Raw genomic sequence first — 13,046 nt, forward strand, 5'->3', positions numbered from 1 at the left:
ACATTACTAAGCTCATTTTGATCAATTGAGTGAAAGGAGATCCCTTGGTGAGTTATATTCGAAAAAATTTGGAAACATCACCCCCTAACAAAAGGGAGAATCCTATAGATTTGTATTTGTATTTAGCATTGTCTTCATCTTTCAATGAATTGGCTTTTGTAGCGGTTTCTTTTTAAGAAGTTCGATCGATAATCTTATGTCTTGTATCTTTCGAGTGTTTTTCACAGGAAAAAAAAATTTTCATTTATTCTAGGACCACCTTTTTTTCTTTTATTGATTTGACATCTTGTCTTACATATACTGTCTTGTTAAATATTGAATGAAGTAGAACCAAAATGAAAGGGAGATAAGTCGTCCACACAATTGGTAGTATAAGAGGCAACTACTTATGACCTATCCATCCATTCTATATCTAAACACAACTCAGAGAGGCTATATATAGTTAACCATGGATGCTAATTCCTTAATGAAGTACCCCAATTTGATATATATAATTTCATTTAATTGACACACCTATATAATTTACCTTTGTTCCAAAATTTCCTATAAATAGGTCTCAATCGTCACCATTTAAAAAGCTAAAATTTTTAGGTTCTAAGACAGTATTCAATAATAGTTTTTAAAAACTAATATATGATATTTTATAAAATAAATGTCTATTTGAGAATCTTAAATATTTTTAACTTATTTTTTTTTATATTTTAAAAAATAACTTCTATATGTAATATTTTATTTTTAATAATTCTTTACATTTATACACTTGTTTTTTAAAAAATACATTCCTAAAAAAGTAAGCTAAAATAATTAAAAAATATTTTTTAAAAACACTCTGATTTTAAAATCATAATTTTTTTTTTAGGAGAAATAAAAGTGTTTTATTTTGGAGAAGAGACCAAAGGTTCCGCTTACCCTCGAATAAGGACACTTTACTATATAATTTACTCTCCTCAAAGAATCCTAAGTATAAACCCATTTATTTGTTACATAAAATATTATTGTCCATGAATATATGGCCCATACGAATATAATAATTGGATGATTGAAAATTTAGATATTGGGTGGGCTCCATATAGATATCGAGGGTAACATGTTAACAAGACGTCATGAAATTATTTTAGTCCAGTCTCTGCTGTGACCCATTTAGAAGACCCAACCCCAATGAGATTCCCTTGGAATTCTTGTCTTGTAATGGACTTTAGGATCTTATGCTATTAAACTATTTGTCACTTGCCCCTCAACCTTGATATAACATTAAATATGGATTTAAGCTTTAAAAAAGAAAAAAGTAAAAAAATGTAATCCCGTAAAAAGAAAGTTTCATCCTCCTTTCTGCCCATTCCTAGACACGACATTATAACATGTCCTCCTTTTAAAATTCTCTTATAAGAAGTATGTCGTGTTCAATTTTCTTTATTATCTAAGTATGAACTCCTCTTAATAATGTAAACATATTTTAAAATCGTGAGGACCTTTTGAATCTAAAACGGACATTATCTATATAAGTAGAAATAATTTTTTATTTTTTATATTTTAAAAATAATTTTTAACACATCATGTGATAAATATAATCATATATTAAATACTTTTAACATATACGGTATATTAAAAATTAATATTTATATCATTAAAAGGTAATACCTGAATATTCAAAGAGAATACCTTTAATTAAAAAATGTATAAAATTCTAATTATTTTTAAATAAATATATGAAGTTTGAATTTTATAAATTTGAGTTTTTATTTTATAATTTTTTTAATTAACGTGTTGGAAATACATTTTTTTAGAACCGAGGAGTCTAAAAGTTGAGTTTTATTATTTTATTTTATTATATTTTTCAAAAATAATAATATATATTTTTAATTCGTTTGTTTGGGTGCAAGTGTCTCCACTTGACTATAGAAACAGGTTCAGAATTTATATTCTATCATATATTAAACAAAAAATCTGCTTGTTTTCCTTGAGGATAGGAATGGAAGTTGTTCTAATGTTACTGTCAAAAAATTGAGAGAAATGTAAAATATTTGATATTATTTTATAATTAATTCTATTCCAATCACATTACAAGAAGTTGCTTTCATACTTTCCCACCTAATACAAAAATAAATATAAAAAAACTATGAAGATGCTATCATTATTCCTATTTTTTTTTTTAAGATATGTTATTTTATGTTGCAAATTTAATTATTATTTTTTAAAAAAGAAAGCTAACATTATTGGTAAATTTTGGTTATTTCCCCCAACCCACTTCTTTTAAGTTAGAAAAGTTCAACTTGTACAATTTTTTATTTATTGTACGAAAAACTTGAAACCAATAAGCCCAAAATTAAGGACTTGTTTGGTAATCTCAAGAATAGAAAATAATATCTTTTAAAAAACCATATTTTAATTATTTTTACTTATTTTTTGAAGACAGAATTAAAAAATAATTTTATAAATATATAGAATGATTAAAATAAGATACTAAGTATAAAAATTATATTTAAATATATTTAAAAATAGTTAAAAACATTTTAGATTTCTAAATAGATTTTGTAAATTATAAAATAATTAGCAAAAAATATTTTTGCAAATAATTACCAAATAAATCTTAAATAATTGAAAGATATGGAGAGTGAATAATTCTATTGGATGGCAGTCATGTGGAGCTACGTCTACTCCCACCCACAATATTAGATTAATAGTATCCCAAATGCTTTGAGACTCCATACCTTTAATCGGTTTTCTCTAAAATAAATATTACTTTCAATACCCGTAATACTTCAAACCAGGCCTTCTTGGACTTTCCAGTTTAGACCCAATATTTTTGGGCTCCGTCTTTTCAGCCCAATGGTAACTGCCCAAAGAATTAATTAAGGCAAATAGGGCCCTGGACGGCCCAATCCAAATTTGCAGCTTAGTGGGTTATCTACAAACTTAGGCCTCCACGAATGGGACCTGCCCACTGAAAGAAGCGTGTGAATCTCATACAACCATCTAAATGTAGCATTTGCGTTTTCTTTGGGTCTATATAACTATTAAGGAAAGGAAAACAAATATTAATTTTTTTTTCTTGATTTTACAATGAAATAAAATAAAATAAAATATAATTAAAAAAAATAAAATTTATGTATTTTCAAATGATTTAATCTTTATATATAATTTAAAAAATAACATGTACAAAGAATTTATTAACTTTAAATCTCTTAATAATGCTCTTTATTGTTTTCTTCTTACTTTTCCTCTTAATTTCCTTTGTTGCCATTTTCCAAACATAACATTAAAAAAAACAACAATTTTCACGGGTGAATTATTGCAGTTGGGTAAATGGTTTTATCATGATACAAAGAATACGAGTAGATATAAATAATATGACAAGGAAATGGAAAAAATAAAAATAAAAAATTGAGTGAAATATTAATAACTAGAGCATATAGTACGATCAATGAGTGGAGTTGGTATGGTACCTCTCTAGAATTATTGGATTTTCTTTCTGCTCATATTGACTTTTGGGACACTCCAACGCAAAGTCTTCTTAGTTTGAAGAAATGGCCAAAGAAATTGCTATGTAGAAGTGACACATTTGCTCTTTTTCATACATTTCTGGTTGTCCTACGGGAAAGTGACAATCAATTAATAGTACTCACTACTCATATAGTCAAGAAAGTTCTAATTCTTTATATCCTCTCCCTGCTCTCTCTCTCTCTCTCTCTCTCTCTCTCTTATATACGTATTAAGAATCCAACCTCAGACCAGGGGAGTTTGGGGGGGCTTTGATTAAAAGTTGGAAGCATGGAGCAAATAACTTATACATAGAGAGGGAGGTCTAGTAAATGCATTAATTAGAAAATGGGAAACAGTGAAACTTGAGATGAAAATGCATGTCAAAATTAAAAAAAAAAAGGATGGAAAGTGAGTCACATGGGCAGCTTTTAATGCAAGTTTTTTGTTGTTTAGTGTTGTTTTTATCTGGGGTTTTTTTTTTTGGGTAAGTAGGGAAATAACATGATGAGGTCATAATAATAAAGGGGAGGGAAACTTCTGGGTGTCCTCACTGTCTTCATATGTCTTACACACTCAGGTATTGTCAATTCTGGTTGCAGGCCTCAGAAGGCCCTTTTCCTTCCCCATCAAATTCATTGCCGCCATTCCCCTCATTCTTCTTCATTCCTCCCCTCATTCCTCATTCCATTGTTTCTATGTATATGCCAATCACATCCTTCCAATTCACTTTTCTACTCTATGTTTAATGCAATTTCTCATTCCTTCTCTATCCACCTTTTAACTTCCCTCTCTCCTACATAAATATATTTGGACTGTTTTGCATGTTACAATAGAAAATATGACAAAAACAATAAGAAGAAATTTAAAAATAAAGAATTTAATAATTCTTTTTTGGAATTTTTTTTTCCTTTTTACATTCCTGCTTTCTTTTAGGCTTCTAAGTTAATGCTCTCTTTAAATGTCCAAAACAGAGTTTAAGAAAAAATTATTAAAAAAAAATTGAGAAAAAAAGGTCGGAGAAATCATTTTTCTCTTTAAATACATATTTTTATTGAATTAATTTTTTTTAAAAACATTATAGTTATCATTATCTTTAGTAAAAGGATTTTGCAAATATATTTTTTAACATACTAAATAACGGAATAAATAAATGTTTGAACCATGGAAGGAAGGATAGTTTTGTTATATTTATGAAGTTGAACACCATAATAATAATAATAATAATAATAATAATAATAATTTATTATTATTAATAAATTATTATCATAAAAGACCATAAAGAGACAATGTTATTTTCCAGGGGGAAGTGACATGGTATCATGTTTGTCCTTTTCCAATAATGACTAGTAGGGTTCTACTTCTTCACTTCTTCGTTGACCTCTTTGCTCTTTCTGTACCCGCGTGTCATTTGAGGTGTCAATTTTTTATTTTTATTTTCTGATTAACGATTAATTCATGATTTAACAATTAACATTTATATATTTTGTTTTCTGATTCAAAGAAGCATATGGAAGGGCCTCTCCACCTTATAAGCTATCCTTCATTTTCTCTTTTACACAATTTTTGTTTTTGCTTAGGATGTTGAAAGGTGGGATTTGGGTGGTTTGACTTTACATGTTCTTGTTGTTTGGTTGCTGTGAAAGTGAAGAAAAATAAGGGAGATTGAATTTTGGGTTGTTATGATTTTTTCTGATCTAGTTTTTATAAGAAAATTGAAATTTCTACTCAACTATGTTAACTAATTGTAGTAAGATCGATGGATATTATAATTTAAGAACTTGATTTGTTTTGTTTTTACATTTCTTAATAACCAAATGAGGTTAGAGGTGCAATATATTACTGGCTAAAATGAAGACAAAGACTAAGGGAGGGTGAACGACTTCTTAGGTTTATGAATTTACAAATCTATCTTTTATTAGTCAGTTACATGCATTACACATGACATGTCCATCTACTTAAACTAACACCGTCTAACAGAAAAGACAAAATGTGCAATTTAAGAAGCTTAGAGTGTAATGTGTTTAATTTTAACCTAAAGGGGTAATGTGCAAAACACGGGATAGGTTAAGGGGTAAAGTATATTAAACCCTTAAATTTATATTTTTAACATAATTATTATTTATTTAATGGTTGGATTGAATTATTCAATTGGGTTTGGAGAACCCAAGTTCAATATATATAGAATTTTTTTTTCTTTGGTTTGTTTATGATGGGGATCAGTGTAGTCCAAGGCCCATAAGGTGGTGGAATGAGGAAAGTGGTACAAGATGGGCATAAGGTGGATGACTGTGAGCTTACCTGTTGCAGAAGTCTCGTTATCCACTTCACAGGTGGAGAGGATGAGGATTCCTTGTGTTAATCTCAATGCATGACAGGTGGAACAAGTGGCATGAAAGACAGAAAGAAAGAAGAAAGAAGAAATGCAGAGCTCTTTACTCTTGAGAACATGCATATGTAAGCAAGCAAGATAGCAGAAGAAAAGGCATTTATCTTATCAGCCCTTATATATATATATATATACATATATTCATGCATGGATTCAAGAGAAGAGAAGAAGAGAAGAGAAGAGGTGACCAGATCGGTAAGCCACCCGACAGTGATCTTGTGAGAATCAAAGCCTAGGGTTCTCAATGTTAAGCATTGATTGCACCCTTGAAAAGGTAAGTCGGCTTCGTCCTTCACTTCCTTCTGTCTCTCTTCTTCTTCTTCTTCTTCTCTCCTCTCTCTCTCTCTCTCTCCTCTCTTCTGCACTCATGCCTGCATGTCCTTTTCTTCACACTTTGAAATGTACCCCCTGCTTCCTCAGATGTAATAAACTAATATACAACCCTATATTGAAAAGCTTTTTCGTTTTATCTTGGTCAGGGGAAAAAGTTAATGACTATTATTTCTTGGGATTTTCACAAATTCATCTTACATTGAATAGTTAAGTGATTGGTTTACAGTGAGGATATTTGGGATGTACATTCAGTGAAAGTACTATTTTTGATTTCTTCAACTCCATTGCAGAATGAAGATGAATGGTAGTGGGAGCTTTCTGATTATCATATCGTGGTACTTAATACTTACTATAAAAAGTAGTACTTCCAATATTGATTGCAGATTAAGTAAGTCAACTGTTAATTAATTAATTATTATTCCATATTATGTATCTCCTAGTTTTCATGGAATATATTCACTGATCAATCAAGTTGTTAAAGATCTTCTTTTTTAGGTGCTGTTTGCCTTTTTCTACTGAATCTTAGTAGTGTTAAGTTTAATTTAAATCTGACTGGAGCTGAATCCTAAGTCTGAATGTTTTTTGATTCTATTTAAATGTTGTAGTGTTAAGTCTATTTGGTTTTAAGTACTTAAAAATATGGAATTGATAATTAGATGCCTTAGACCTAAAAAACAATTACTATGTGTGTTTTATCCTACATAATTATGATAAGACATTAGAAACTAATAATTGGACAAAAAATGTAATTTAATCTATTTTCAAATATTTAAAATAAAAATGATCACAACCGTAAAAAAGATTTAAATGTTAGTAATTTAACATTATATTCTTACAAAAATAATTATCACATTGGTTTTTTACTTTATATAATATTTTATAAAAGCTAATTTCTTATAAATTACAATAAAGAATTTTTATATTATTTATGTGGGGTGTTTCTCTTAATTATGTAGATATATTTTAAAGTTGTGAAGATCTATTGAATGAGAGTTTATAATGGTATCAAGTCAATCCATCACTAACTTTGAGTGAATATTTTGAGTTCCACGATCTCATTGACGTGTAGAGACAAGATGAAGATCGGAAAAGTTGAGATGATGGACAGACCAAAAACATAAAAAACTCATTTTCAAAATAGAAAATGAGTGAATTGTTTAGTTCAAGCATACTCAAAAACTTGAGAGAATATATATAAAATGGAGGAAAAATAAGAAGTTTAAAATTAATAAATTTTTATGGCTATTTCAAATTTCTCTCTTCTTTTATTATGTATAAGGATTTGAACTATATAAATTTGTAAATACATTTTATTTTAGATCATATTTTCATTTTAAATCAAGCCAAATATTCTCCTTTTATTTTTTATTGCTTAATATTCCCATGAGGCATAAAATTTAATAAATTTCTCATGCATGCTTTTCTAAATTATTTCTCATTTTTTCTTCTAGAAGGAAGAATTTTAAAATATATAAATTTTCAAATTAAATAATATTCATTGTATTTTATATTCATCATATTTCATTTCCTGAGTAAATCAAAGAATAGATTTGAATTCCCTTATATTTTGTCTTTCCTTAATTTCTTTGATTCTTTCCATCGTCTAAACACATGACAAGTAAACTTGAGTAAAAAGAAAAGAAGAGCTAGTTTGAGAAATATAAGTAAATATAAACATGCATGTTTTCATTTTGAAAAGTTTTAGTATTTATGAGCTAACAAAATAGTGGGGCAAAATATATGTGGACCATTTTGGTTTTGAAAAGTTCTAAAGAAAAGAAAAGAAAAAATAAAAAAATTATTTTATTATGTTTGTTTTAATATAAAATATTGAAAAAATAAAATATTAATAGAAAGAGTTAAAATAAATGAAATGAGTTTGAAATAATATATAAAAATAATTAATTGACACATAAATTTCTTTTGTTTTTCCTTCCTTCTCCTTTTCCTTTGGGGTCAAATTCCCTTAACCTCATCTCCCTTTTAGTTTCTTTCCATCCCATCTTTCCTCAAGTTTTCTGAACCAAACATCTTGGTAATAAAGTTCCACTTTTACACGAAATTGAAGTTTCAGGATACAAAGTTAGAGTTGACATAAAAGTTTGAAATTGTGAAACTCATCAATCGAATTCTGGATCAATCATTCTGTTGAGTCATGTTTTTTTCCCTCCATGCATGCATTTGTTTCATAACTTTTCAGAAAGCATCGCGGTCCCAAAGGGCATTGAAAGTCCAAAGAGGCAAAAACATAATAGAGGTCGCAGATGGGCACCCTACAATTATTTTCATTCAAGTAGAGGAAGGTCACATGCATTAATAATTGACCAGACAACCCGACAGCTGCATAAAAACCTCTTATGTATGTGCGTGGCTGAGTAAAAACCTATATTCAGTACAAAAATTCACTCATTTTGATATCTAAATCCACAACACACATGCATAGAAACCTAAAGCACAATGCCACTGAATTTTGGAGCCAAGTTTTTATTCAAAAAATGGTGACTTCAATCATAGAATCCAAACATGTAAATGACCGAACGACAGATTTCCCTTTACGGGGAATTGATGATCAAGTGATTTTTTTCATGAATGCCGTCTTGGGTTACAATCACATTCCCATGTATGTTAATCTTGAATAGAGAAAAAAATTTATATATTAATGATCCCCACGAAGAATTTCAATTAAATGTGTAGTTTCAAAATTTTAAGAAATATTTGGTTAAAATGGATAAAATAATTCTCAAATTATGAATTCAACCATTCCCATATTTTTTTATATTGAAAAGTAATCCATTTTTGACATAAATGTCATTACTATTTTAAGTATTTATATGTAAATTTTCAAATAAAAGGTTATTTTACAAAAAAAAAAAAAATAATAATAACGAGGACATTTTGTTAAAATGAGACAAGAAAACGATAGAAGATTAAATTTCAAAATTAAGTTTTTAGTCACCCTTTTAATCAAGTAACCCAATTTTAAATTTCATGAGCTATGTTTATTATTTCATGTTGAAATTTGTATTACTTATTTTAATTTTGTTCATGTCATCTCAATAAATTTTGTACATGTTATATACAACATATGAATTAATTTAAAACCCACTTGGGAGATATGTAATGGGATAAATTTTGAGATTTTCATAATTGGAGAGCAAGGGATAGTGCTTTAGTTATAGAACATAAATGCCAAGTGATCAATATATTTTTCACTTTTTAATTAATTAATGAGAATATATTCTTCTACTTGTTATTAGGGTTATTCCTCAATGGCTGACACAGTCATGGAGTAAGAAAGTTCTAATAGTGAGTAAGGTCCATCTTGTACTCTTTTCTTTATCAGTTGTCTTCCATATCCATTTGCAGCTCATCCAAAATATTCTATAATCTCATGCATGAATGCATAAAGAGTTTACTATATATTGAAGAATGAATTGCAGGGAATGAATTTTTGTGCCAAAAATTCCCTCACGAGGATGAACTTAAAAGCATCGAGGTTTTAAGTGTGAATTCCCCCAAGGTGTTGGAATTCTCAAAACTATAGGCAGAGGATGTATATAGGATGCCTAAGAAAGGATACAAGGAAAGCTCTCTTTTATGTATTCTTCCATTGTCATTTACGTGACAAGTTTGTTTCTTTGGATTTAATTCCAAATATGTAAGAGAAGAACAAGAGAAGGCTCAAAGGCCATATTCCAAGTCACTTCAACATCAGAAGTCTTTCACATCCATTTCCCATTTCAATCCCTTATTTCAACATCAAACTCTCACATCTGCTTCTATTTCAGATCCCTTCATGGGGGAGGACCCATCTCCCCATCTCATCTCTCTCTCTCTCTCTCTCTCTCTCTCTCACATTTCACACGCATGAGGACACATCTGGTTACTGAAAGAGGCCTGTTTCTGTAAACCCACAACCTCTGTGGTATTTTTCTTTAATGTTACTGTTCATTGATTAAGCCAACATGGTCCAAATGCAGTTTAAGGCAACCTTGTTTCATACCCACTTGCTAACATTGCATGGCTTCCATGAAATGTAACATCAAGAGCAATAAAAGCAGTCTCAGTTCCAACAAAAATACAAAATCTAGCACAACCCATCATCATGTTGCATACATAGTAAGCTGAGGAGGCCTGCAACCCACATGGGGTTAACTTCCCCTTGTTAATTCTTCAGTGGAAGGAACTCAAAAAACTGGTGAGGAGTGAGGTTGGTATTCATGGCAGCAACTGATATCTCGCCCTCTTTTTCATTAATGTTTTCATTGCCATCGCCGCTCCGGAGGGGAACAGCTGAAGGTTTGGGATTCTCCACCCTCTTCTTCATTGGAGTGATCGGCGCCGACACCGGCCAAGTGATTATGACCTTCTGATCTGTAGGGAGCTATAAAGATGTTCAGATCTCGAGTCTTTATGAGCTTGGGTCCATTCTTCTAACTGCTGCAGCTTCTTTGGTTCTTGTAGTAGTAGTCGTGTTTATGAGGTGGGTGGGGGAGAAGGACAAGACAACTGCATCATCTGCCAAATGGCATTTCTTTCTACCAAGCTTCTTCTATGCTGTAATTCCCCTTCATCGAATTGGATCCATCCATCTGTTCTACATTCTGCTGCTGCAGCTGTTGCTTTTGCCGCCCTTTGTATTGAAAGAGATTCCTGATAAATCAAAAGGGCATGCAAAACATGAAAACCCAACTCACATGCAGCTGAAATAAAGCCATTATGGCGCCCCATATGAGATATTATTTTATTATTAATCAACCCAAACTCATGAGGGCAATGGTCCATGAAAAAAAATGAGAAGCCATGCGTACATCCTATAATAAGGAGAGCATTGTCCTTTCATGAGCATCAAAGGGAATTGCAACAAGCTTTAGAGTAAGAATGAGATGTGTATGAATAAGCACAAGACCCAAAAACCTAGCTTATTTCAAAACAGCAGCCCCGACAGAAAGGAAGGAATGCAGCTTTTAGACCCTTTTCATTTCCCAACAAACAAAGCTTTTGTTGTTCCCTACATTTCATCCTACACAGCTTTTAAACAAATCTTACATGAAAAACTTGTAATCATATGCTTATTATCTCTGATTAATTGCTTCTAATAGGCTTTTAGAGATCATAGGTAATCTTAGCTGAGAAAGAGTGTTAGTCTACGGAGAAAGACAAAAAGCAAGTTAAATGGACCTCTGCAAGTATACTGCAGTTTGTAGAGAGTGCCCAGTTCTTGGTCTGTTCTTCAAAACCGGTCCTACTTCCTCCTGTAGACAAAAAGAAAAACAAAAAGAACGCAACTTTACATCTCAAAACAACAAATGAAATGGGAGGAAAAAAAAAAGCATTTTGGATCAAACACCTCTCCCTCATCATTCATCCCCCACTCTTGTCTCTCTTGCATGAGATCAAGTACTTTCTGATAAAAAATTAGGGAAAATATATAAGTTATTTTTGTGGCTTTTACCTGATTCCTTCCTCTCTGTGCTTTCAACATCCCGATTCTGCTCATCTGGTTCAAGTTGTCGGCGCCGCTTCTGCCGTTCCCTTGCCTTGTGGTTCTGAAACCAGTAAAACACATTCTTGCCTTCAATCTTGCCGTATCGGCGGAGCTGTGCGGTGATATGCTGAATTTGCTCAGCCGAAGGCGTTCGAGTCCCGCGCCGATATAATTCTTCTAGGGTCCTTAGCTGCTCCGGGGTTGGATTCCAACGTGAGCTCACTATGACTGGAGTTGTATTGAACTCTCTAATGTTGCTTTGCTCTGTCATAGTTGATGCAACATGTAACAAAATCAAGTAATGGAGCCAATGCATCTAAATACTTACGACACCCAGATAGGCCAGAAAACACAGAAAGACACAAATAATGGGAGTGAAAAAGAGGGAAGAGAACACATACCCAGATGGTGATTCAGTCCAAAAAGATCAGTCCCATGGATGCGGCTTAAACAAGAAGACGTGGTAGTTGCAGTGCCGTTGGTAGAAGTAGCTGGTCTTGGAATCAGAGGCCGAAGCTTCCTGCCATTGAATGAATCAGGCATATTCAGCTCTCCCCCATCATTGTAACCCATCATCCACATTGTAAGTTGCTTTGCTTTGAAGGTGGAGGGTAAAGAGCACCAAACTAGAGGAAAGGATTTTGGGTGTAGAGATGAGTAATGAACAAGAAGGAGAGTCTAATCATGAATGATTTTTGTTTCCCAACTAGCATATAATCATATGATATATGATATTGGGCTGAATATTAGGTTTTTGAGTTGCAGATCAAATGGGAATGGAGCAAGCAATGGTGGATTGGCGTGGAGGTGGTCTACAACTGTAGATATATAATGCTCCACCAAGTCTTGTCTTTTACTCTGGAAGGAGAAACCAGAAATGGGTCACAAGTAGTATGTATTTGATGGTAATGAAAAGTGATTTAGTTGAAATGGGAGAGGTGAGCCGAATAGAGAGCGTTTGAGTTTCAGGGTTTCAGAGATGAAGATTGACCAATGGATGGGAGAAAGAGAATGGTGTTGGTTTAAAATGGAACAAAGTGAGGAAGACATGAGGTTGACTGGGCTATATCAGGAGAGAGAAGAAAGGGGGGAGAGAGAGAGAGTGTGTGTGTCTAAAATGGACAAAAAGCAAAGGCAAAAAAGCAAGGAGGAGAAGAAGCGAAGAGAAGAGAGAGGAAGCGTGGAATTCTGGGAGTTATCGGGAGAAGCGAATGAAAAACGACGTGACGATCATGAGGGTTATCATAAGCCTCATCACCTTCTTTCTCTCATTTATTGTTGCTCTCACTGTCTCGTGCCTTTCACACTTATTCTAAATCCGAACTGCCCCTCTCTCACACCCCTCTCCTTTGTCTCTCT

General features: G+C 31.9%; 1 pseudogene; it reads right to left on the reverse strand.

The window, feature by feature from the left end:
- Positions 1-10,270: 10,270 nt before the first annotated feature.
- LOC117904378 lies at positions 10,271-12,842 on the reverse strand (annotated as a pseudogene).
- Between the last annotated feature and the right edge of the window lie 204 nt (positions 12,843-13,046).

Source organism: Vitis riparia, chromosome 17 (genome assembly GCF_004353265.1).
Source record: "Vitis riparia cultivar Riparia Gloire de Montpellier isolate 1030 chromosome 17, EGFV_Vit.rip_1.0, whole genome shotgun sequence".
NCBI classification, from domain to species: domain Eukaryota; kingdom Viridiplantae; phylum Streptophyta; class Magnoliopsida; order Vitales; family Vitaceae; genus Vitis; species Vitis riparia.